Source organism: Cyprinodon variegatus, unplaced genomic scaffold (assembly GCF_000732505.1).
Source record: "Cyprinodon variegatus isolate N-32 unplaced genomic scaffold, C_variegatus-1.0 Scaffold100, whole genome shotgun sequence".
NCBI lineage: Eukaryota > Metazoa > Chordata > Actinopteri > Cyprinodontiformes > Cyprinodontidae > Cyprinodon > Cyprinodon variegatus.
In genome coordinates this window covers 437,477-465,416 of record NW_015150553.1, presented here as the reverse complement: position 1 = coordinate 465,416, position 27,940 = coordinate 437,477, and the positions used below count along the sequence as shown (strand labels likewise).

General features: G+C 36.8%; 1 protein-coding gene across 3 annotated transcripts in view; it reads left to right on the top strand.

Moving 5' to 3' along the window:
• The window catches only part of bmpr1b (bone morphogenetic protein receptor type IB), an 84,349-nt gene that overhangs the window by 25,265 nt on the left and 31,144 nt on the right, over positions 1-27,940 (top strand). For 2 of the 3 annotated variants that reach the window (XM_015374345.1, XM_015374346.1), the window contains exon 2: positions 4,652-4,713. The exons of the other annotated variant lie outside the window; for it this stretch is intronic. The gene's annotated coding sequence lies outside the window, so the exon portion shown is untranslated. The remainder of the gene's footprint in view (positions 1-4,651; positions 4,714-27,940) is intronic. 3 annotated transcript variants of the gene reach the window in all.

Here is a 27,940-nt window from a genome sequence, read left to right as displayed (position 1 = left end):
GGCCTCTATACACCTATGTAGATATTGCACCAAAAACCAGACATTTGCAGCTAGAATAGTCATTTACCCCATTAGCAATGTATAGAGTGTATTTCTTTAAAGTTAAGACTAGTTTAAAGTTATCTTCATTGAAAAATACAGTGCTTTTCCTTAAAAAATAAGGACATTTCAGTGTGACCCCAAACTTTTGAACGGTAGTGTATATATCTATATATAAATATATATACAATATGTATAAAAAAAACTCTTCCTCACCGAAGCCTGGAAGCTTATCTTGGCTGTTTCTAGAACTGCACTCTCCTGGACCGAGATGCCTGATGTATCAGCATTATGCGTACCACTGATCCCTTGAGCTTACAGGTTTTCTCTCTCTCTCTCTCTCTCTCTATATATATATATATATATATATATATATATATACAAGAAAGCCTACAACTCAATGCCACATATTTGCCATAAGAGATCTAACCAATTATAATTCAAATCCCAGAAGATACTGGTTTCTGTGACATAATCTATAGATTTAATGGTTGACAACATGAAGCTGGTGGAGTCAACCAGGTCATTTGGTGGTCTATAATTATTTCCAATGGATAATGTATATTTCTATGAAAATAATTTGAAGAAAAATACTCAAATTTCAGACAATTCACTTTTGCTGTAACATGCACTGAAAACAAGTTTATAGAAATGTATGTAGCAACTCCTCCACCCATTGAATTCAGGTCAGCTCTGCATAAAACATAATTTTCAAGTTTTACATCATCATCAGATATATTTTCATTAAGCCAGATCTCTTAATTACATAAGGTATATTATAGGTGAGCCAAGGGGATCAGTCTTAAGAGATAAACTACTTATATTAAAGTCAATAATATTTATAATAAGACTTTTAACAGCATTGATGTGTCTGCTTAAAGAAAGTAATACTCAATATTGTTTACATGCACATATGTTGCATAAGTTGGTGGGAACTGGTTGTAAGAGGTAAATAATAGAGCAAACAGAAATGTAAACATTCTCTCTCAAAATTATGTGCAGAAAGAACTAATGAGCATCGCTATGACTGACATGTTGGACAACCAATACATTCAGTGTTCACCCTGGAATCTAAGCCAATAGCCACTGTACTTTTAGCTTAGTTCTTGAAGTATTTTACCTTTGTGTGTGTTTAGTGTGTTATAGTCTGATTTTTGTATTTTGTCATTGCCGTATTTTGTATTTCCAGCCCTTGGCCACCTTAGTAGCTCCATCCTTTCAGTTTTTTAGAAAGTCATTTTTACCATACCATACCATACCATACTCTTGAAGCAATGTGAGAGGTTAGGACAGAAAGGAAACTTTCCAATACACCATTCTGTTTAAACTGTTTTTCTTTTTAAACAAACCCAAAACAAGACATTCTCATAAACCTGTAATGAGAATATTAGAAAATCTAAAGCTTACAAACCCTAACATGAAGCTAGGAGCTGGCCACAGCGCAAGTGAGAAACAATTACAATGTAAAAAAAGATTTATGGTAAAACTATTTAAATGCAGCATAATCCTGTTCAAAGCACGTAGTTTATGCTTCTCGATATGATATAGTTTGTTAATATAAAAGTGACATCAAACAGTCAGATCAGCAGTCTGGTTAACACCACAGGTACAATCGTTGGCACACAGGCTCTCGAGCCACTTCAGGACCTTTTCAGTCAAGCAGATATGATTTTAGATTCCACACATTTGGAACCATAAATACATTCTATTAAAATCAGAAAGATGGAACAGAGTTTTACCCTGAAAACACAACCAGTATAAGAATTGATTAATTCATCATGTAAACTCATTTAAGGATTTAGGAAAAGATATATAGGAAAGAAATATGTGGTTGAATTCAGGAGGCCCCTGATGCCCTGTTGATTTTTTATTTTTAATAAAAGTGACCATGTGACTCAGTAGAATGTGGAAATGACTGGATGCTGATGTGATGGCTGTTTATTTAAATTGTATGAGGTAACTAGTTTTTTTCTGTGGTAAATATGATATTAATTGAGCATCTTTAACGTTTTTCTTGGGCATTTTTTATGGAATTGTTAAAGCAACATTCCCCTGCCTAAAAAGAATACCCCACCAAGGGAGACAAAGAAATCTTGAATCTTGAGTTTGTATAGATGGCTGTCAAATTTCCCCGAGTTATCCAATCTGTCTTTATTTTTGTTGTCTATTGTAAAGCTGAAAGCAAGTTGGCAGTTTGTAGTAGCTAAGTGAAAGAAGGTATTTAGTTAGTAATCTGTCTCGATGATCCTTTCTGAAAGAGCCAACTGTTTGGCGCAAAGCCATGACACGCCTACCTTTGATACCTGAAGGCCACAATGTAAACTGACACCCACTGTGTCATTTCTGCTGTCATATCAAACAAAGCTGTCCAACAGATTTGGTGGCATACATACTCTTTCCAAAAGATTGACATCTATATCAACTCTTTATGATTTAAGTCAAAGTTTTGTAAGTGGGCCTCATTTGTAGTTTTATCTTTCAGGAATGCTGTTAGCAAGAAAGCAGAAATGTTGGGTTCATGGTATACTTTATTTTTCTTTGCTGGCTAGGTCAGGTCAACCAGAAACAGATAGAGTTACTTTGTTTAAGAACTTTTAGTAAAAACAAAGATTGACTTGTTCACTTCTATGTAATGGAGGACCTGGTAGGAGTACCTGGTCCAACTCATTCAGACGTTTTCCTTGATACTGATTTCTGCAATTTCAGTTTTAGATTAGCCTAAGGTGATATACAGTCTGAGGTCACCATCTTTTAAACAAAAGCTTTCTGTCCTTGTAGCAGAGCTGTTGCCAAGATGAGTAATGAATCTTGTTCAATAAATCTCCCTTTTTTGTTGAAGTAAATTTGATTATTGTCAGCTGTTATAAGATAAGATTGACATTGAACTAAAGCTTTTTTTTTTTTCAGAAAGTGTGGAAAAAAATATAGTTTTCTCAGCCTGCACAAACTGCTTGTAAATTATGGGGAATAATAAAGCATTGTAACTTTTTAACTGTCAGGATTAGATTTCATTGCAACTCTGAAAGCTGAAAGAATCATTATTCTGGACGTTTTTTACCCCGCAAAAAATACTTGTGTCGTTTTCTTTGTCGTTAACTGGATGACACTTTTACAAAGGTAAATGTATGGTCTTTCTATTTTCCCATTAACTCGAAGTGGTTTCACCGATATACTAAAGTGGGTAGATGCTTTGATTTATGTCAAATCTGCTCATGTTAACAACTAACGGGAATTAACCTCTCTGTCAGACTATGGTTCTGACTCTAGGGTATTACGTGTAACGACCACAGACAGACACCCAACTCTCTCTCACACCCACAAACACATACACTGTGGGGTGTTTTATAGGTTGGCAATAAAATGCAATGCTTTGCTAAATGAATCCAGTCTGAATTACGTTTTTTTTCGAAAATAGTGTCTATTTAGAGATCTAAAAATGGACCCGCCCTGAGAGTTATGTTTATCTTAGAAATATTTAGTTTAGTTAAATTTTCCAACTCCACAGGTGGGAATCTGTAAGACCTGACCTTTCACTCCCTTCGTTCCTTCTTATAAATCTGGAATCCAACGCACTGCAAGTATTTTTTTCTAAGTGTGTTACATTTTACTCCAAAAGTGGTTAAAAAAATAGGCCTTGTTACGTATTTGCCTTGAGATGTGCAGAGTGTTATCTGTTGAAAGCTGGGTAGAGAACAGCTCCTCTGTGTCCTTGGAAAAGGATTGAGTGGCAACAGTAAAGGGAGGGAGTTTTGATTCTAGTTTTTACATGATTTAAAGTTTAACTCATTTCAAAAATTATTTTTCCCATTTAATCTGTAAAAGCTGGTTCTAAAGGGTACTATTTTAATGTTACTGTGCCTTCTTTGACACCTATATTTGGACATTTTTAGTTTTTGCGATTGCGATGGACTCAAAACCTTCAACGCTGCTTTAATTAGTTGAACAATAGCTATTGCATTTGATTTATCTTATTGATACAAGAGATTACTCAGGCGTATTATTATCATTCATATGGAGTTGTCCTTTTCTCCTCCTCTGCATTTTGAAACAAGTGGCTCAAATGAAAGTGCTATGGCCCATTGGGCTCCATAAGCCTCCCTCAACCTAATCTTCTCTCTCTATGCACTTCTCTCTCTATGGACACCCCCTGACCAGAGATCAGGGGGCGTCCCTAAATATGTATCTGTTGCATAAACATCAGTTCCCCTCTGTTTACTGTCCATTCTTCAATGATGCTATGCTAAGCTACTTGTCACGCCCTGACCACAACCCTGCAAATCTCCCACTGCTCATCACTTCATCTTACCTTTCAGAGTCTCTTGGCTCTGACATGGTTTTTTTGGGGGTATTTCTCAAAACTTGTTTTGGGACAGGTTTTGTTTTTAAATATGAGTCAGTTTCACTTAAAAAAACAACAACAATAAAACAAAACCTTATTATGTATTTACTTGATACAATTACCTTACATGTTACCATAGAACCTGCTTGTGTTTTTTTAGTTTTTTTTTAAGTAATGACTCCATCAAAGCTAATCTAACTACACATAAACATTCATATGATGACCGTTGTGTATTTTCTAAAAAATATTTTGTATGTTTAACATTTTGTGCAGGTGCAGTAAAGCTGTTTGACCAAACTCTCCTGTAAAAGTTAAAAGCAACATAACACCTCTAGGTAAGAACAATATTTGTTGTGTGGGTAAATCTTAACCATTTAAAAGTATTTAAATACAATACAAATGCAAAACAAATTGGAAAAGTAGATGGTAAGTTAAAATCAACCATCAGGAAGTGAAATACCGAAACTGAAAATCAAAACTTGCTAAACGTAAAAGATGTAATGTTGGAAAACTGCTTTGAAATGAATGCTGTCTGTTTAAATTGAAACTACATGTTCATTTAAGCATCTTAAAAGTTATCAGTAGATCAGTGGTAAGGCACTGCAAAAAGTAAGGCCACAGAATAATTTTCTTTTTTTTTTTGTGACACTCAGGAGTTTTGCATGTTGACAAGCTGCAGGATTGATAATTGGGACAATGAAATACAGTATACAGCTGTGTAGAGTTACAGTAATTGTATCATGAAATTAGAAAAGTAATGAATGACTATTTCTAGATTATAAGGCTATAGCAAGTGTTTTGATGTTGCAATAACTAGATGTGCACTGATTCAAAACCTGGATGTGATATTGTTAAGATATTATATAAAGTACAGTTATATCTGTGTTACCTTTGTTTAACAGCATTTATGTCAAGGCTAAAGCATTGAATCACATAAAAATATATATAGTTCATTCATCAGTTGATTCACATCAATTTTGGATATGCTGATACGCTGAGCCCAGGTATTGGTATAAAAAAAAAAAAAAGATTGGTGCAAGGTTAAAGCTATTTTGGAAGACTGCTGATGTGTGAATCTTTAGACTTTTGATACAGGTAAATGGCAGGACTTCTCTAAAATTTTTGCAATCATGCTGTTCACTTTGTGCGGCTACACAGGAATAGAGTGTCGTCAAACAGTGGCACTGCAAAAAGAGAGAAGAGTGCGATCGCTGAAGTTGAAAAAGGTGAATTTTCCCATGAAAACTCGACACGGCAACAAATCAGGGACTGGTTGTTAAAGAAGCTTCTGTCAGTTAAATTGGAAAACAGAGAAAATAATGATTACAAAGATAGAAGTAAGAATACTCTCAGGAGCTTTTTAAGTAGTTTTAGAAAAAGTTAGACTGTCCTCCCTTACCTCCAGCACAGACCTCTGTCTGTCACTGCCCACTGTGCAGCATTGGTGGTTTCTGTTTTGGTAGATTTACAAGGAGGTACCACCAAATCCTCACATCTCTAGAGTGAGGAGAAGGACCAGTGTAATGATGTAAGCTCATAGACAAAAAAAAAATTTAAAGCCATCTAGTGTTTTTTCTAAAACATTTCACACAAAGGACTCCTGCTGCTTAAATACTGCTGTGACCCAAATGGACAAAAATGTTATGTTTAACTGATCTGTATGCAAAAATTGCCTTAATTACTTAAAGAAAATAAATTGTTAACTGTGTTTTTTCTCATAGGCCCACATAAGCAATTGTGACTGCTGTCAAGAGCCATATCAACTTCAAATATTCGAGGTGCAAAACCTTTGTATAATGGCAAGCTGCCAGAAGGCTCTTAAATAAGCACCAAGGAAGGTACTAAACAACTTACTAAATAAGTTATTTAGTAAATGAAACCTGTTACCTTAAAAATAAAAGCCTTGTTTTTATAATAATTGTAGCAGTTTAATGCTTAGATTATATGGGAATAAATTCCAGTTTTTGAGCAGGCCTGTTAAGGATGCTCCAGGGGAGTAATGGCAATCACATACTTTTTCTAACTTTTGAAACTAACTAATAAATTTCAGGCTACTAAAATGAGAAATTTTAAGCAAAGTTTTGATTGTACAGAGCTCTTATCGAATAACAATATTATTTTTGTATGTTGTCAACACTTCTTAATTATGTGCAGCATTAATTTATCTGAGCATCGCTATAGAAGGAAGATTGTATTCAGCCCAATAGGGCTTTTAAATTATTTTGATACACTGTATAGCCTTAGTGTCAGAATTAGACACTCGTTTAGACACATTAGGCCAATTAGACAGGTGAACAGGGGCAGGTGGAAAAAGCCAACCATCAGCACCAAAACCATGACACTGAGATGAAATAGGTTGTTTTTACATATGAAATTCATGTTTTAGTTAAACTTCTTAAAATAACGTCAATCACTGAATGTTTTCCCAAAGCCTGAACCCTACATCTTAAGAAATTAAACAGGCAAACATACAAAGAAATTGTCCGGGGTGTTTATCTGCTCAGCAAAAAGAGGACACTTAAGACAGAATTAAGAGTATATAATAAAACAATAAAGAGATAATTAACAAAGTCAGTATACCTTCCTATGAGTTTATCAATAATTTCAGCTTGAGTTTCAAACCTGCAGTGGATGCTCTAAGGCTCAATTGTTCTTATTGTTCTTTATACCTTCAAGGGAGACAAACAACAAAATATATAAGTAGTGGTTACCATTTTGTATTGTTGTAGTAGTTACTGGAAGTACATTTTTAATATATTTGTCATTCAGCAGGGCCCAGGGATGTAGTGTTCTAACACTTGTAGACGTGGTCTTGGTTATTGCCCCTGCTTGGGTTACAGCTGACTTCTGCATTCACTTTATTATTGGCCGCTGTTTCCCAGCAGGGAACTGCATTCATAGTGTAACATGGTTTTTCAGGTCAAATCATTTTACTCTGCTGGGTGAAAACAGAAAGCAGGGATGTTAAAGCAAGCTTACACATAATGCTGCATTAAAAGCTAAGGCAAAGCCAAAGTAAAGTCTTTGCTTTTACAAACTTATAAGTTATTAATTGCATTATTATTTATCACTGTTCTGCAAGTGTTTTTCTCATTTACCTGTATACATCACTGTTGTTCCCTCTCAGTCCTGAAGGTGTTCATACATGCACACTAGAATGTTTGAATGAAACATGTGTTAGCAGTGTTGACGTTTGTTTAGACAGGGTTTCAGTTCTTCAGACTGCTGCAAGGTCGCATGGGTTGACATCAAAGGAAAGAATTTCTTCCCGGGCGATGTTGAGAGAGCTGTGTGTTTATTCTAAAACTGACTGTCTTGCTGGTTGTGTTACTGCCTGTCCTTGGCCCTGACTGCCTTCACTCCTGCCTTGCCTTCCTTAAATGCTGTTGTCTGCTCAGCTGTCTTTTTGGGACTATTGGCTGACATTTGACTCCCTTTCACAATTCAGAGAAAAACGTAATTGCTATATGTCTCCAAATTTTTTTGGCTTAGAAATGCCTCTTTAAACCATAGCCAGCTAAATATCTTAACAAATCCTGCAAAGTTTATTTTGCACCCATATCTTTTAACTTGCTGTGCTCATTCTAACACAGCAAGTCGGGTCAAGATAATGGAGTTTGTGCTTTAGATTCTGGAAACCTTTTATATTGTTTGATGCCACACAGGTGGAGATCCGCAACATAATATTGGGTGAACCAAATTAAGGAACTGAAAAAGAAATAACATGCACAATAATTAAAAATAGAAATACTTTAAGACAAAAACATGATTAATGCTGTCAGAGCTACTATTAGCAACAATGGTCTTCTCTTTAAAGAACACAAACTGAAGCATTTAATAGACTGATTGTCTTTTCACTTGGTTGGATGCACCAAGCTGTGCCAGCACAACAGAGGAATTCATGTGCATGACTAGTTGTGAGCCCCCCCGCCTGTCGCTACTCCCCCCCCCCATCCCACAGGGATGTGTTTTGGCTTTGCTGTTCTCCCCTGCAGGCAGATGAATGGACACATGGAGAGCTGTGAGGAGGGGACCAATGGGGGAGGAGGGACCATTTGGCATGTTGAAGGACACCTACGTGGGACATTACAGGGCCTCTTCATGGTTTTCTATAAGGGATGGACAGTGCTATTCTTTGTGGATGGATGGATGGATGGATGGATGGATGGATGGATGGATGGATGGATGGATGGATGGATGGATGGATGGATGGATTGATGGATGGATGGATTTTTATTTCCCTTATAGCATGGTCATCATAGCATTTAATAGACATGTTTCCATCAATTTTTTTAAATGCACATTTTGAAATACAGCATACAAACATTTACTTCACATAACTGATCAGCTGTTTCTGCTCCTGGCTTCCTACCGTGAATGCTAACATTAGGATTTTATTTCTATCTCTACACAATCCAAATGGCGTATAACAGGTCTAATACTAACTGACATAACATAAGTAAAACTTGCCTAATGCAATGTATAATCTGAAATGTACTATTTGATACCCTGTATATAAACCTGTTTTTCTATATTTGACACCCAGTGCAATAACTATAAATATAAATACCCGTCTATATAAATACTCATGTAAACACCATGTGCAATAAACCTGTATAATGATCCTACTATATAAAAAAAAATTATAAAAAAAAGCTGTCATATGTGGATGCACTGTATATACTGTGTATATACCATGCATCTTTTTCTTCCTTTGGCACATTCTTGTTCTTGACTATTTGAGCTGATGTAACGAGTACATTTCTCCACCGTGAGATAAATAAAATCAATCAATCAGTCAATCAATCAATACATTTATCAAAACCTTGGTTCATTACTTATATATAATTGCCTGTGACCTAATTTGCTGCCTATACACTCTATTTATATGCATGAAATGCTGCTATCATGCGTTGCATCACCAGGTTAGTTTACTCAAATAATAAACATATCTAATTCTAATTTTCTTTCTTTCAACAATAAATTATTAATGTGTCTAGGCTGTGCATCTGCACATGTTCATATTTGGGAAGCCATGAGAGCATTGTTGGTTCTTCTAGAAGATCGGCCTATGACATTTAATAACAAGCTCAGGATTTCTCATCTGAAAACGCATGTGATCCTCCACAGTATTAGGAACAGATGAGGCCCTGAACGAGTAAAGTACTACCTCACATACACAGACACTCAAGCATGCGGGCACACATTTGCATCTAACCCTGCCTTTAACAATGGCATATTTGTTCAACAGCTGATCTCCATATGATAAGAGATAAAAGAATATTAGACTGAACACCCACACACTCACGATTATGTCTACAGATGGTTATCATATTTACATAATCAGTTGTGGGTGAGACTGTCACGATCTGTGTGGTGTTCCCAGTAGTATGAAAAGCAATTGCTCTTTCAAAGATAGAACTGTTCACACATATGTACAGCACATATGTGAATGCATGTATTTGAATTAAGGAATTCAGCCAAGTACTTAGGATTAAAAAAGTTGTCATTACCAGGAGGCCATCCTGTTTTTAGACATTTTAAAATACTCTCACTGAAAACTGCAATTTTCTTTTCACCTGTACTTTCTGTAGAAAATAAACCTAACTAATTAACTTCAGGAGTCCTTTGGCATTTTATTATTTCAGGCATAGTTCTGCTTGTTTGAAAAAAAACATTCATTTTATTTGTACTGTATTTGTATTTTTACTTTATCTAACTTGCTTTTTCTTTTGCATTAGAATAACTGACATGTAGCAAATGCTTTGCCTTTTTATTCAGCCATGACTCATGTCTTAAAAGTTCTGCTTTTCATTCGCTTAGCAACATTCAAATAGTCATTCTGGGGAGTGGTGGTCCTGAGTTTGAGCCCCACTCCCACTGACTGCCACTCTGGGTCCCTGAGCAAGACCCTTAACCCCACACTGCTCCCCGGGCACTGCGCAATGGCAGCCCACTGCTCCCCAAAGGGGATGGGTTAAATACAGAGAGTTTTGTTAAGATTTCGTTGCTCTCTACTTGTGACGGTGTAATGACAATAAAACGCTGGAAATTTCTTCAAGCCGAGAAAAACTATTTTTCCTGTTCTGACCTGCAGGGAGTTGTATTAATGTATGGTTTATACCATAACTAAATGTAATCTTTTAAATAATAACTAGAATCCAACTGAAAAATCTTCTTGGATATTATAGTAATACATTGCACTTTCCAGTTAGTTGAGGCTGAGTGACCTGAGTGATGAGATTGACATGTGTTTTTAAGTATCTGCTCAAATTTGCTTTCAGGTAAGAATTGAAGATAATGGCCGTTTCTCAATATGCGTTCTTGAGCGTTCTCGTGTGCTCGTGTACTGTACTCGTGACACGACATCAGCCTCAGCCCGAGTACCGTTCCAATTCTCGAGAACGCCAGATCGAGAACGCACCAAATCCCCGGATGATGTTCTCGCCCCGCCCTCTTTATCGAGCATGCATCAGAGCAGACTTGTGCGTTCTTCAAACTGACCGCTTCCCCAGAATGCCCGGTGGCCGCAGCTTGATTCGAGACAGCACTCACCGTGGTAAGTTAAACATTCCCTTTTCTGCTGCTGTTGTTCGTCAAAAGTACGTTTTGAAATCGTTTGAGGCGATAACATTATACATTTAAGCCTCCCTGTGTGGCCTGTTTACAGAGTTAGTGTGAAATAAAAAAAAAAAGTCAGAGCGGACCAGAGTGGCCAGCAGTTTTATACCCACAGTTCGGTAATTTTTTAAAATGTTTTTTAAGCTTTAGAAATTAAAAATATTGTTTTCCAAATGTTTTGTGTAGGGAATAAATAGTTTTGACTGTTAAAGAAATGCTAAAGAACGTTGCATGCGATGACGTCACGAGTACGCTTCTGTTCCAATACACATACGTGCTTGCGTGCTCGCGTTCTCGTCAAGTCCGATCTTCCTGCGTTCTCGCCAAGAACGGACTTGACGAGAACGCGGGTACGTACTCGCGTTCTCGTGAGTTGAGAAAGGGCCGATGTCAAAAACAGAGTTAAGGGAAGCAGACATTTTGGGAAGAGGATCCAGCCAAATCCAAAATAGGAGACAAAGCATTGACATTTTGTAGAATCATCCAGTCTGGATATTTTGTGTGGGATGATCGAGCAGATTTAGATCACTGTCAATGTGAAGGTGGCCAGATACCTGGCTTGGTGACAGTGAAGAATATGTCACTGGACATAATCAAGGCATACAGCATTGTCAACCCCAATGCTGCCCAGCAATGATCAAGAGCAGGCATGGCTGCTAATGTACCAATGTTTTAAACTTGGCTGGTGATAGGCATGTGAGCTGGGATATCTTGAGGGCAGAATTTAAGGAACACTCATTGGTCAAGGGCCTTGCTGACAATTGTCTATTTCACAATTTGAACCTGAAAGCTCAGCGGGCGTACTCTTCACAGTGGCACTTGAAGGCTAATGGTAAGGCTGCATTTGTGATCAAGCTGGAAAAGAGTCTGGTGCTGAATATGATGGGGGCTGATCCATGGAGGGCAATCCTTTACTGAAGGGACACATCCACAGAAAACATAGACAGGAGCAGAAGATAAGTTCTTGAATCAAGGAGGCTCACAACCTCGATTCCTAAATTTCCCATCATCAATTGTGATGGGAGTGACAAAGAAATTGCAAAAATATAAATTGAGAGATCTGCCTGAGTTGAAGATTTGGAAAAGTATTGGGATGAAGCCCATGCAATACAATGCGATGCTGTTAGTTTAAAGGTAAAAACCATGGAAGTTGGAAGTTGTTACGACATTCGGAATACAGCAGAAAATATTTACAGCATATTTACATATTGCATTTGAGATAACTTTGAGATTACAAATGACCTTATAGAAAATGTCAGCAGTTTTTTTGTCTGTGAAATAGTTTTTAATGCTTTTGTTTTCCTTTAGCGTGTTCATAGCTGTCACACTTTTATTTTAAATATAATTTTCTGTTCAAATATGCAATTTCTAGTATTTCTTACAATTAGAAAAAGTGAAAAACTCTTTGGTTATTTATATAGTCAGGAGCACATAAAAACCTGGCTGGTATCCATAAGTTTAAGATAGAATAGTTTTTTTTTTAGATCTAATGGATTTCCTATTGCCATGTAAATGTTTTTAGGGCTCCTTACTCTTCCACCTTTACATCCTTTCCCACCAAGTTTTGTTATGCCAGGTATACGATAATGCTATTTTATTAAGAAAGTTTCTTTGTATTTGATGATGTTTGTTCACTTTTTGTTGCAAAACCATCCTCCTCTATTGTCACTGTGAAACTCCATAAAAAACATTTGTGTCCTATTCCTTTGATTTTATTGGATCATCTATGCACATTTTCCTTCAATCGACTTCTTAAACACAAGGCTCACTATGGTTGATTTAAACTGTCCAGATATTTAAAAGAATTAATGATGTCATATGATCTAAAAAAAAGAAAAAAAAAAAGGTTGTTGTCCTTAGTCAAAGCAGTTGTTCAACTTCAGTTAATCCTGTACATTTTTGTGTTTTTGGTTGTCAAGTTCCAAATGCTCTTAAGAGCTTTGTGGGTGGCTTTAAAAAAAACAGTTTAATTTCGCCCTTAGAAGGCCTGTTATATTAGTTACCATTTATCCTTATCTTGTAGCTCCTGAGCTGGCCCCAGCCACCTGCTGCCTCTGCCTGGCATTTTGCTCCAGTCTACCTCTATCCTTTTCTGATCTACCGTTGTCCTCCTCCAATTTCTTTTTGCTACAGAGCGAGCCCCAGCTATTGGATCTACCGCTGTCTTCGCTAAGTTTCAACGCTCGCCCCAGCCAGCCACCTGTGCAGCACTCTGGTGCACTCTTTGCATTGGTTCTTACTCTTATCTCCCTCTGCCCCTGTGTGAGCACCGGAACGCCACCTCCCCTTACCTCTTTTATTTGGCGATTCTCTTCCGAATTGGGATAGTTTTAGGTCCCAGTCAGACCCAGGTACCAGGACCGTGATTTAAACCATGGTTCTGGACTTTCCAAACTGGAGGCATATCTGGTGAATCTGATGGAAACAGGGACATAGGTTGCAGTTGATCGGCTCTTTATAATCATTAAGAACAGAACATGCTTGGTGAAATCCAGGCCTGCTCTACTCAGTTAAAGCATGGGGTGAAGCTTGCCCCTGCCCCATGTGAATTTCTGGCGATATGTCAAGCGGATGACAGCAGTATCTTAGAATGAAAAAGTTTCAATCAACTTCTTTTAGGCATGTTATACATTTTTAGGGTGCTGTTTACAAAATGATCTGCAGAAATAAAATACTGATTTGTCTTCATCTTTTTCATAGCCCTATTGCACATGCATGCATGTTTTATATGTCAGTCCAGAGGTCAGAGTGTGAGTGCAGTGTTTCAATGTGTCCAGTCAACATACAACAAGTACTTTGTTGTATGTTGACTGGACACTGTGAATACAACAAAGGGATATAAGAGAGTCTGGAAAGGAGGGAAAACAGTATGTGTGTGGACATGGGTGACTGGTTAGATTGAGGTAAGAAAGGAGATAGGCATATGTTTTTTTGGTTGTATGATGCATATCTCAATGAAGTGATAGCCGAATGCAAATGTCTGACTAAATTTGTGGGAATATGTTGTCTAATTTAAAAATAAACACCTATAGATGTATTTGCACTTCTCATAAAAGAGAGGGAATGGATGTGGGAATGAATGCATGTTTTTTGTGTTCAGCGCTTATTCTCTTCCCTAGACATAAAAGGTCTGTGGTGGTTATATGAGAACCTGCAGTGAACCTTAACATCACTGAATAGTGGATTCTCTATATTTGGGAGTTGGACCAAGGCTGTTGACTCTACTTCTGACAGCACACCTGCCTTCTGTGTGCATGTTTATGTGACAGGTCAAAATATTTTAAATCTTACAAATTATAGAAGTTGTATATACATATAATTAAAAATATATAATTGCACTGAATGATTACACTCAGGAGTTACTGGAGTGCACTAAAACTATAGTTGCACTAAGTTGGATTTTCTGTTTCCTAAAAACTAAAAATTGTTAGGATACTTGGAGAGTTATTTTGTCACCTCTGGAGTACCCAGAGAATAACAGTGCATGTACTGGGAGAACATGCAGACTAGTATGAAGAAGGATCCTAGGCAGGGATTTAAACCTAGTATTTTTATTGCTAAAATAAGTAGTGGATGCACCTCCTCTGGCATGCAGTGAACTTTGCCTCTTGAAAAACCTTTTAAAGATTTGGCTGCATGTTTATTTAATGAAAGGAAAAATGTCCGGGGTTTCCTTCTCTCACATCAACTAAAGTGGGTGGTGGAAATTATTCATCCTATACAACTGAACTGACAGCTGCCCTTCTGCAAACAACTTTTAAAATAAGTAGAACAAGATGTGGTGTTAAAACTGACACTGGCAATTTCAAGCAATAATAGACTTCATACTAATGGCTCATAATCTGTTATGTTTATTTACACATTATTTTCTTTCTTTCAGAATACACTAGTGTTTAAACAAAAAAAAAAAAAACATGTAAAATCCAAATATCTAGGACTATTTGTCTTAAACTTATATATTATGTTCTAGTTTAAATACATTTAATCCATAGACAACTGAAAATAGCATTTGAAATGTACATAACATTAAACAGGGATTTTTTTTACTGTCATTGTTGGTACCCCAAAACTGTAGTTAAGCTAAGTGCTTAATTAGTATTCAGTGTTGGTATCGTAAGCCTTTTGGACTATGGGGTTAATTGTAGTTTGGATATATGCTAATATAATTTTGTTTATTTAGTCTTACACTCAGTTTCTTTACTTATTAAAGGAACACCCTGTATTTTCAGGAGGTTCTGCTTCATTGTTCATAATTTATCTATGTGCAAGAATATGTTTTTTAAATAAAAAATTAGGAAAGGGAGAACTATGTGGGATGTTTGTGTTTGCTTAATGACTGCCAGCAAATGCGTGATTAGTTTCTAAGTTCTTGTTCTGTATTTAGGTCTTAGAGTTCGAGGGTCGGGGGGGTCAGGAGATGGTATGAATGACTGTTTGTTATCAGGTGGCCAACAAAAGGCCGTGTGTGTGTGTGTATGTGGGTGTGTGTGTGTGTTTGTGTGTGTGTGTGTGAATGTATTTCAGTAAAAAAACAGGAAGCAGAGTGACTGTATGACTGAAGTAAGGAGACACAGTCAGAGAACGACAGAGACACAAATCAAACGCAGATATAAACAGTCAGCAATCTCAATCCAGTGCCCTTCACTTCCTTAATATTTCATGCTTTTGCATTTTAAGTTTCTCAAGGAAATTAGAAAAACACACTGGTTTTCTTATATACAAGAAATGTCCAACTTTTTGGATTATTATTTTGCCATAAGGATTTCTGTACATTTTATTACCTACATATAATGACATTTAATACAATAAATGAAAATTAATAAGTGCTTGAGAAGAGCATATCATCTCTCTCTCTCTCCATCCCTCTCTCTATATATGTATATAGATCGATAGACAGACAGACAGATAGATATGGCAAAACATTTGCCCACATTTACAGAAAATATTTATATGTTCTCATTCTGGCGTTTTTGCCTATGCCAATATGTTAAACTTTCTGTTTCCTTGATAAGTCTGTGTTTTTTTCCCTCACTGTGCCCCTTATTCTGTGCCCCCTCCCCACACAATGTCTGTTTTTCTCCCTAATTTCATCTTCACCCCCACCCCTCACCCCCTCCTTTTTCCCCTGCTAATTGCCACCCTGTTGTAGCATCCCGGGAGCTGGGGGCTCATTAATTGGTGAAGAGGAGACAGGTGGCGCCACTATGCTTTGTGTTTCTTGTTAGTTGTATATGTGTCTTCATTTTGGTGATGTTGTGTTTTTGCACGGACCTTTGTTTGCATTCAAGTGTGCATACTTGTGTGTATTTGAATACATGATTCCTATATTGATTGTGTGTCCATGTTGAAATGGGTATGTGTGGGTATCCTCACTTGTTGGGAGCATAGAGCCCCGTCTCACTGTAATCTCTTTGTTTATGCAGTGTGAAAAGGGCCTGACGGGGGCATGAACTCCCCACGCTCTTATCCCACTGCGCCACTCACACCAAATAGACGATCATGCTTCACCACCACTAGCCCAAAACTTGGATTGCTCACATCACCTCCCCCGTCTCGTATAAACAATGTGGTGCTTCTTTTGTCTACCGTCTTCTTTTTCTATAACTATTTCTTTAATCCTAATCTCACCATAATTGCAAGGGATTTGCAACATACACATAGATATACAAATGATCAAAGTAGTTGTTTTAGCAAAGGAAGTAGAGGGCTTCCCTAGGAGCAAACCGTCCTGGTTGTACCTAAAAGAAGTCACATACAGAATAGACAAACTTTACATTAAAAAAAGCAGTAGTAAAGCAACTTTTAATCAAACTTTTCTTACAAACTGAGATGAATAGAGATGGAAAAAAATTCCCTCACTCCCTAAAATACATATTTTGTTTATGTACAAACTGGAAGTAGCACAAAGTGAAGCTAACTGCCCCTGTTTTCTGTATGGTGATCAAGATTCCAGCAACACCAGGGCCAAGAATAACAACAGAGCATAAGTGCAATTTTGAAATCGCACAAAATGTGTGTGTGCAAAGCTGGTTACCATTAGTTGTTTTGCAGTTGCACCTATCTGTCTATTGATCTTAACTTTAAGAGGACAGGTAGTAAATTATAAACATTAATTTATGCAGTTTAAAGCTATGTAAACTGAACTTGAACCAATGTTGTTAAGGCTGGGATTATAACACAAGTCACTTTAAACCTTTGCTTTATGCCACTTACCCTTTTATTGAGCCAAGGAGATTTTGTTTAAAGCCTCATTTTCACAAGAGACTGGCTGCAGACCTGCACTGTTACGACCCAGACCTGCACTGTCAGGACCCTTCGTTGCAGACCTGCAAAACAGAGTCTCCTGCACTGTCCGGACTAGAAGTTTATTCTCGAAGTGCAGTGCAGGTCTGCAGCCAGGGTCCTGACAGTGCAGGTTTGCAGCCAGACACCTCTCAATTTTAAGGCAACTTAATAAACCAATGACTAATGAATCAATAAAATTGAAGTTGAATCTAGGTTCATTATCTTCGTCATATTTTATTTTCTTATTTTGTAGTTTTTTTCTTCATTCTGGATTGAAACTTTGAAGTCTGTATTCTTGATTTTCTTTTGTCTGTTCCTACCTTTACCTCCACCCTCTCTCCTCCTACTTTCCTTTAAAGCATTTAAAACATCTTTATCCCTTATGTTTGTATCTAAGCTAAGCGTCTATTAGGGAGAACAGTTACAAAGCAGCAGTGTCTTGCCTACCAGATTATGTTTTCAGGCACTCTATGAAAAAAAGCAATGTCACAGGCAATGAAGTGTGAATTGATTTGCTTCCTACATCTGTGTGTGGATGGTTGTCTGTATTTGTGTCCATGTGAGTTCATGTAATAATGCAGGTGCAGGGTTCACAGCCAGTTTTGTAGGTCAGTTTCTAGCCACTGGTGTCACCTGGTTGTTTGGCCCTAAACAAGTCCTAGAACAAGGAACAATCTCTTTCTCTTCACATCATTTTTCCAATAATGGGTAAGGGCTTCAGAACTGTCATACAGTAATCTAAACCGTTTTATCAGACTGGACCATTATATGCCTATGATTAAACAGCAACTGTTTTATAAACTCTGGTTATACATAATGACAATAAATGTTGCCTAAGTCTAAGTCAACACAGCCAGCGTAGTGCAAACCAATAAGAAAAAGCAGCACAAATGCATTGAACCCCTAAAGCGCGAACCAAACCGCATACTGTCTGAAAAGCCTATTGCAAGCTAAAACCAATAAAGTATTCCACCACATACTTCCTGGAAGTTGCTGTCATTATACTGAGATGCCAAGGAAAGTGTCAAAGTGATCAGAGATTTCTCTGGTTCTTTGAAGCAAGAGTAACACAAGCTGACCCAGAGCAGAGACCCAGCTCCCATGTTGCGGCTCACTGGTGGTGAGCTGACAGAAAAAAAAAAAGAAAAATGATAAGTGTACATTTCTCTCCCTTACAAGAAAGACACATGTTCTAAAACTGTCTTCATGTCAGTCACCAACAGACATAATCCACCAATGCAATGAAAAACATCACATTTTTTGTAGCACAAGTATTAGCCTCTAAGAACTCCAAGAGCATTCCAAATACTTTTGAACTTAATGAATTATTTTAGAATATAAAATACATGTTTTAGGAATCAACACACTTAGAATTTAGGATACTATTTCAGCATTGATAGCTCTAGCTACTCATAGCTCATTTTATAAGTCATTAGTTCATGTCAGATATTATTGTTACCGTATTAACTTTTTTTGTGTAAATTGTGTAATATCATAAAACTAATATTTTTACTTTAGGCATAAAGTAAAAATATTATATATACCATGAGAATGCCACACAAGTTTCTGCCTAATCTATAACACTTCCTATAGTATTGTAGTTAATCTTTTTCTTTTTTCAAGTCCCACTTCTAAAAGTCTTTATTTTGGTGATAAGCTATTGACTAAGGGTAGTTTTATTATTAATTGTACTTAGCTAGAGAGATTTAATTTGGTTTGGTATGTGTTTGGATCAGATTACTTGCTCTGAAAATAAATGTAACTAAGACAAAGCAAAAAAATTATCAACATGTATTTAAACAAGATATTTTGAACATTATAACACTGTATGAGTTTTGATCCAAGTATAAAGTTAATTTAAGATATATTAAATGATTTATCATGTCAGTATGTTGCACTTTGCCCATATCATGCTTCCTGTGGACTGCCTTTCCTAAAAACCTAGCTATGTAACTTAAAGGTACTGTGTGTAATATTTACAGGGTTTACTGACAGAAATGTAATATATTATCCATATTTTTGTTATATATCATCAACTATGAATTGAAAGTCTCAATCTTTTTGTTTCCCTTGCCATAGAAATTGCTATTTATAAATACATAGCAGTTGGTCCCATTTGTGAAGGCAGACATCTTTCCATAGCACAAAGCTGTCGAACAAAATATCAGCAATCCAAATTTCACCTCAGTCCCTTAATTTTGGTATCTGCTGATACAGATACTTTTACGATATCACAGCTTTTTCAATTATTTTTTGGCTTTTTTAATCAAAATTCAAGACACAGAAAATAATGTTGGCAAAGGATGAAATGGGGAATGCTCTTAAGAGGTTTCTATGTAGCTTTTAAAAAAGCTGTTTTAATTTAGCTCTAGAAGGATTCCAGCTAGAGTTTTGAAAATCTGGGAGGTGTCAGTCTGGGTAGCATGGGGTGAAGAGGAATAACATAAAGGTTTAGCTTCAATTGCTGCAGATTAAGAACAAGTATCCGGGTACTCCGGCTTCTTCCCACAATCCAAAAACATGACTGTTAGGTTCTTTGGCTTCTCTAAATTCTCCTTAGGTGTAATTGTGTGTGTGAATGGTTGATTGTCCTGTTTGTCTCTGTGTTACCCTGCAATAGACTAGAGACCTGTCCAGGGTGTACGCCGCCTCTCGCCTGTAGATTAAGGGTGTGCAAAATAATCGTCATGACGATGCATCGCGATTCTAATTTTTGTGATCTACTGCATCGATTCTTGAAGGCAAGAATCGATTATAAAAAATAAAAAAAATTGAAAAAATAAAATGCATTAATGGTTGCCCCACAGCCAAACCAAGTGGAATACAACTTCCAGTCCAGCAGATGTCGCTGCGGATGTGTTGACGCCCGCTGCCTTGTGTCACAAGCATTTCCGGCCGTGGGATACTGCGACGAGTGATATGAAATAAAACATGGAGGACACTATGAAAATTCGCCCCGCGGTTCCATCACATTTCAAGTCAGATGCTTGGATGCATTTTGGCTTTAAAAACAAAGAAGGTAAAAATGAAATTGATATGATGCACGTAATTTGCAAAAGGGGAAATGTCATACATTTGAATGTTTTCATTTCATTGGTTTAAAGGACCACTGAGGCCATGTAAATGGCACTGATTATCCTTATTTTGCTATTTTAAGTTTGATGAATCCTAAGATCTTTTTGTCGGTGTCCACGCCAGTAATAGTAATATTTGTGTCCAGTATTTGTTTTCAAGGCAACACCTCCAAAAATCGTTTCAATAAATACAGCTATGTATGAATTCAGTTGCTTTCAGTTATGTATCAATTGAAGACACTATCCAGATCATACCCAGCCAGTCAGCCACTGGTAAGGGCGGTATCTTTTTCTTACAGTGTATAGTGAAAATATCGCAATGCATCACAATATTTCAAGTATCATGATGCATCGTGATAGAATCACATCGTGGCATGTTAATCATGATTAGAATAGAATCATGACTTCTTTGCCAATACCCACCCCTACTGTAGATAGCTGGAGATAGGCACTAGCACCCCACGCTACCCCGCCTGGGATAGGCATGAGGGAAAAATGGATGGATGAATGGGCTAGATATGAAACATTGTAAAATTTTAGATGTCTATTTTGACTATTGGAATACATAACCAAAATTTTCAGTTTTCAAAAGCATTTTAAAAGAGCTCTTCAAAAGTCTTCTTTGTCATAGCAGCTAGATAAGCAGTTTATCAACTTTCCAGACTTTATTTAGTTACAGATGGCAGTCAATGTGAGGGAGAAAAGCCACGTGGGTGGGTGGCTGCAGCCTGTGATCCACAGTGTTTAAAAACCTGATTTATGAATCACTATAGCGGGCAGGAATATATCCCACAGAGCAGGTGGGATAGCTCTTCACTGCTCCCACTCAGGTTTTTTTCTTTCTTTTTTTTGGAGGGGTATCTTCCCATGCTGTTTTAACATTCCACTTGAATAGCCAGTTGGTTTCTTCTTTAGAACTCATGATCTCTTTTATGTTGTACAAATGCAGCTTTGTCTGGCTTCTTCCACTCTGACTTTAAATGCAAATGCTTTTGTCACTTTGTCTTTTACAAAATTCTTTACTGTATGGAAATATTTGGCCATGACATAATACAAAATATATGTTCAGAACTACTATGACTTTTAGCAAACTTTCAGGACATCAGGCATGCAGAAATAGTATTCTTGATAACACTTTACTAAAAAACAAATCTATTTAAGAAAAATTTGTAATAAATGGACGGTAATCAAGTTATGGGATATTTTATTTGAGAAGTGGATCACCTGATTCCATAATATCCATTTTCTTTTACCTTATTCTAACAACATTCAGTTCTGGCAATGATTATATGCTAGTTGGGAAGTGATAGAATAGGTCTCTTTAAAGTTACAGCAACATACTGTAATAGTAGTTATCCAATCTTCTAAACAGCGCAAAAAAGGTCCACCATGGCTTGATTTCCTCTAGAAATGGAACTCTCCTCTTATCTAGCCACAGAGTTAAATTAAATTAATTATACTGGTTGAACAGCTTCGATAAAATTAATGCAAGTTTGAGGATATTTAAGTGAAATCTTGTTGCTTCAATATTAAGATCCAAGAGTAAGTAATTAGAGAAAAAAAAAAAAAAACAATATATAGAAATACAGCAAACCCTCGTTTATCGCGGGTGTTATGTTCCAAAAAGAACCCGCGATAAGCGAAATCCGTGAAGTGCAACAGTTATTATACAATGAAATACTCCATAAAACATTGAAATCAAGGAACAAAAACTTTTTACAGGCTCAAGCATTTTTTTAACAAATAAAAGTACTGTTGTTGTTTAATTTGTTTTTGTTTTTTTTGTTTTTTTACAAATAACTACTGTACTGTACTGTAAAATAATATAGTTATAAATAAAAAGGTAATAATTTAAATCTTCAATACGAACTGAAGGGTTAATATTACGGGGATCAGCACCGACCCCCAATGACGGATTGGAACAGGAGAAAATGAAAAATGATTATGAAAAAAAAATACAAAGTACAGTAGGACAAATAGTGGCTCACGTGTACAGTACAGTAAAGTATTTTACTGCTGTTCTGACGGAGCCGCTGCATCCTGACTCTGCTCTGTGACGTTTTTTCTTCTAAAGGCTGCGGTACAGGTGTGTTTTTTGGAGAGAAGAACATAGTTATCGGTAGATGTTGTCGCTCATTTTTCTTCTGGGCCAAAAGATCCTTATAAACCGACATGCCACCATCGATTATGTTTGACGATAAAGTTTGACAATGCATGATGCAAATCCATGAAGCAGCGAGGCGGTGAAAAGTGAACCGCGTTACAGCGAGGGTTCGCTGTACACAATGAAGCCTTTTTATAAAATTGATACGTTTCATTGTGAATTGAGGAAAATACATCTCAGTTTTGTTCCATACAGGAGAATAAAATGTTCTTAATCAGAAGCAAAATTTTGACCATGATAAGCTGACAATGAGGCCTGCACAATATCAGAAAAACATATTTGCAATCTAAGGAAACTTAGCAGATTGCATCAAGTCATTGACTTGCACCGCATCAGTGGGGAGTCGATTGCAATGTTTTGTTGACTTTGCAGCAGTCCTTCACACAGAGCATGCATGTTGTGACATTGAATAGGAAGACTCCACTGTCAGTTTAACAGGAATTAATAACCCCAGTAAAACCATCCTTATTGTGAATGGCCTTCTCCCTCAACCAACTAGGTGTTTGAGAAACAGCATGTACACTGTGTGGTTGTGAGAATTTCCTATATTTCTTTAGGTTGGTTTTGGGCTGAAGGAGTGATTTTCCCAAGGCCCTATTCGAGTGTTCTCCAGTAACAGTGTGATCACTAAAAAGTATTTTCAGTAGGTAGCTTAATATAAGGCACTTTGACAATTTTTCAACAGATTAGACTTTAGTGCAATCAACTAGTGATAATCCAAAGTCAATGGGTGCCATTTTTTCTTTCTGTGCAGGTAACTCCAAGCGATGCAGGCAACAATGAATACACAATTTAAGTGGAGGTCAGAGGTGAAACTGTCACTACTTCATCATCACGCCTTTCTTCTCACTCTGTTATACTCAGAGCGAACTGTTGTAGGTGCCATACTGGGTTACAGAATGCTAAGCTTACCCCAGGCACCAGAGCAAATGGTTATAAAGAATGTTTTAAAATCACTAGTCATCCCTGACACTTTAGCATCCCCCTCTCCACAGTTCATTGCTGAATAGCCTTCATGCTCTAGGAAACTTTTATAACCACTACCAGTAAATGTTAAACTCTTTGTGTCCCCCAATGCAAAGGACTGAGCAACCAAACAAAAACAAATTTTCTTATTTTACCACTGTATGGATTTTCCTCAGGTGGAGAATGGCTGAGCAGAAATAAACTATGAAAGAGGAAACAAGCTCAACTCCCACACACAGTGTCTTTCTTGTTCCACAAAGCATTCAGGCAGAAAGGATTTCTATGTAAATGAAGTAGTGAATGGGAGTGAGCAAGATAGGTTTAAAGTAGATTATGTTAAAATGCTTGTTAATTTAAAGACAAACTGAAGTGAATAAGTTGGGATTAGCAGATGTACTGCTGTGTTGCATTGGTGTTTCTGTAAAATGGACCTAATCCCATGTCAGTGTGTCAGATCAAATGTGTCTACAAATCAAACAGTGTCTTAAAGGAAACCATGAAAAAGTAAATTGGTTTTAATTATATTACTGTATTTCATAATTCAGTTTGATTTTAACAGTTTGATCAAATTGCTGGTGGGTTTTAATTTCTCATTTGCATTTTCTATAAGCCATTTTAAAGCACACAGGATGTTTATCATGCAAAGATATAAAAGTAAAGGATTTTTTTGTTTAAAAGTTAGAGAGAATTAATACATTAATTGGAAGATTCATTTCCCAGATTCCATTTAGTGCCAAAGGAATAAAAACATGTAAGAAACTTGAAAATGTTTAAACTTTGTCACCTTTTTTTTTCCTGACATAGAAAACATGTTGGGGGCTCCATTCTCTCTCTGTCCATATATTGTTACAATTAAACAGCTAAAAACTATACTGACTGCGAGATAGAAATATCTAATTTTTGCTTATTTATTGGTGCCTATGCACAATACAGGAAGTTAACCATCCATAGTTTTTACACTTAAGGATGATTTTTTGAATTGCTCACTCAATAAGCTTTCATAAGGCAGAACATATTCAACAATTATCTGGGACCAAACCCTTGGGATGTTTTTAACCATCAGAAATGATGGATTTCTCGAGTGGATCCTGTTGGTGTTAACTTTATTTATAATTCAAACAGACTTGTACCGTGGCATGGGAACAACTGTTTGTCTCTGGATCTGGGTGCGTTCACTTGTTGGCAAATGGTGTACCAAAAGATGGGACAGAGGATGTGACATAAGTGAATTTTGAAGAATTTTCTTACTTTCTTATTTCTGTGGCAGCATTGCTCTGCCACCCATTGACAATGGGATAAGCATTACAACACATATTAAGCTTCCTCCATCTTCAGGTGAAGGAAGTGTTTTCTGTGCCAATACCATTCCTATTCTTATCTATGGTCTTGAGTGGGGAGTCTCTGCTGAGTGAACTCTGCCAGTGCGAGTACTTGTTGCTCCTCCATCCTGGGTCTGCAGAAGCATGTTTAATTCTCTCTCCTGCATTTTTTTGTTTACATCCTACATACCGTATATACATTTGTTACCTATATGGCAGCACTAACAAAGCACACACTGCAGTGACAAGTATTACAAGCCGGGCTTTTGATGGATTTCATCAAGTGAGCACCCTCCCACACCACCCTTTGAAGGCTGTTATGTTACAATCAATACTAAACTATAGATACCTCAAATATCAGAACTTAAAGCTCTAATATTGTTTTTTAATACAAATTTGGATACGTTTAATACTACATTCACGTTACATTCATGTTAAATGATTCCAATTAACAAGAGAATTGACTAAAGGCAAGCATTTAATGGGAACACATTTTTCTTCCCCCTGATAATTGAGAATGTGTCAATACATAATATTAAGCAAAATGTGATGCTGTGCTCCAACAAACCATGGCAAATCAAAAAAGAACTTATTTCAAAATGACAACTTTATTAAATATTACAGGTGAAATCACAACATATAGTATGTCGAATTACTGATGAGGACCGAGAAGGAGAGGACAGGTGCTGCCACTGCTGGACAGAAGGCAGGTACAGTGCTGTTAGAGATTGAGAATATGAAGATCTTTAAATGGCACTTAGCACGGTTGCACTTTTATGAATGCTCCATATAAAAGCTGTTAGAAAGTGGGTTTCAACATATATCAAATTAATCTGTTTTGTTTATGATTTAAAATAGGGATTTTGCTGTAAGTGTTCCAAAATCTCACTTCAGGCTGAGATCGATAGTTGAAAGCCCTGATGACAATGCTCTCCTAATTGGAATGGACCAAGAATGTAAATAGAGCCTTTATGAGAACACATTAAAGGAAAGCAAAGATTTGGCGTTCAATGAAAGACACTCACAATATTTTGTCGTATTGTGTCAGCATGTCTTAAATGATTTAGGATTAACCTCAGGCATTGACTGCAGTATTCTGTGTGAAGAAGCAAAAGTATTTTAAATGCTATTAACCTTTGGGACAGAGAAACATTCTTGTTGAGAGATTTAGATATAGGCAACTTCATTTGTGGCTCACAATATGAGCCTTACAAATAAGCCTTCAGGTTTTTACCATCTTTTCAGCTGCTCTCAAAACTAACTTATCCACTAAAGGTTGCCATGCTTGATTTTATCATCTGTTCTATCAAACGTTCATCATTCTTTTAGTTTTCTTGTCACTATCATTTTATTTCTGTTTTTGCTCTTTGGTTTTACCGCTTATCCTTCACTTGAGCCAGTGTGTGCCGTTTATCATGCACCCAGCATGAGGGCGCCTCCAGTGAAGAAAGGGATTTGTGCGTGTTTGTGTTCATTTGTGTGTACGTGTTTGATGCATGTCTGTGCTGATTTGCCTGAAGACAAGATATCATGTGTAAATCGAGAAGTGACCCCTTCAAAAACAGTTACTTGAAGGTATTGAAAGCTGGCCCCCATGAAGCACAAACACCCACATTCACGTACACAGTTTCACAGCTATTGGGGACAAACGCTGTCACAGTTTTTAAAAGGCTTCCCACAGTTAGACATGCTTGAAATGACATTCTGGTTCACTGGAGAAGGGGAGAGAGAGAAAGATTAAAGAACAGACAGACAGAAGTATATCACAGGCTGTTTGGCACATATTTGAAGCGCTGTTCGCTTTATTGTTCCATTTGTTGATCTCTAAAATAACATTCTTCCTGGTCAAAACTATATTCCTACTAGCCAGAACGGTACGTATAGATATCCTAAATTACATTTTTGCAAGTAAAATTAAATTTCAGGATGCCAAAAATATAATTGTACTAGTAGGAATAAACTTTCAAATACCTAGAAATCTTGACAAATTTTAAGTGGCCCTTTTGACATTAATTAGCTTGACTGAATATATGTTTCAGATGTCTCAAATGCATTTCTTCCTAATCAAAATGAAAATTTCTGATCTAAAACATTCTTCATATCTAAAATATACATTTCAGATATCTTAAATGTAATTCTTACAAGAACAAATCCCATTCATGTGTATTGGGTTTTTACTTCCAGAGGCGTGTTTCACGAAACCGGTTTAATAAATTCAGATTCAAATCTGCAACTCTAAATTGATGTAGCCTAAAGTCAGGAACTCTGAGTATTTGTTTTCACAACGGCTGCTATGAATTATTTCAATCAATTTTAACTAGGTCCTCTCAGAGTTAAGTGCGTGCACAACAAGTATGAAAAGCCCTTATCAGTAGAGCACTGATCCGACAAGTCAGCATGACAACAGGCAACAGGAAGTGGCACTTTTACTCCACTGAAACTAGAGATTTTAATGCAGAAATACAAAAAAAATAAGATAAAAAAGGAGAACGTGTTTAAAAGAAAGAGAAAGCGCAACAGCTACAAAAGGGGAGGATGATGGCGAAGGAGAAGATTGTTGCTTGAGTTAAAGAGTACGTTTATATGAAGTGAGATATGGCAGGTTGTTTTACATTTATAAGGCACTCCTCTCTATTGTTCCATTTGTAAATCACAAATAATTGTTACTAGTACAAATGATGTCACATTTCCCCATTTATGTGTATTGGGCCGTTACTTCCATATATCCAAAATGAATATTACTCCTATCTAAAATAAACATTCTGGATATCTAAAAATGAATTTCATTTTTCTGTAATTCATTTGTTTCTGGTCATAATTTTTATTTCAGATATCAAGAATCAATGACTGAAAATAGCATATCTTACATAGTTTAAGGCTTTTGAACCTAAAATCCAAGACGGTTTGGTGACTTTAGCTTGCTCTCTGGATTTTGAAGCAGTAATGGCGCCGGTGATAGTCTAATTGACAGAATCGAAAGAAACTGAAATGAGCTCATCCTCAAACGAGGGACACACTGCCTGCATGAGCAAATTCACCAGAAAGTCTGTCACAAGCAGAAGTTCTGTCCATGTCTGCCTCCATTTTATTCCAGAGGGAAATATTTTCCGACGGTGCTATCAAGTGGGAATAA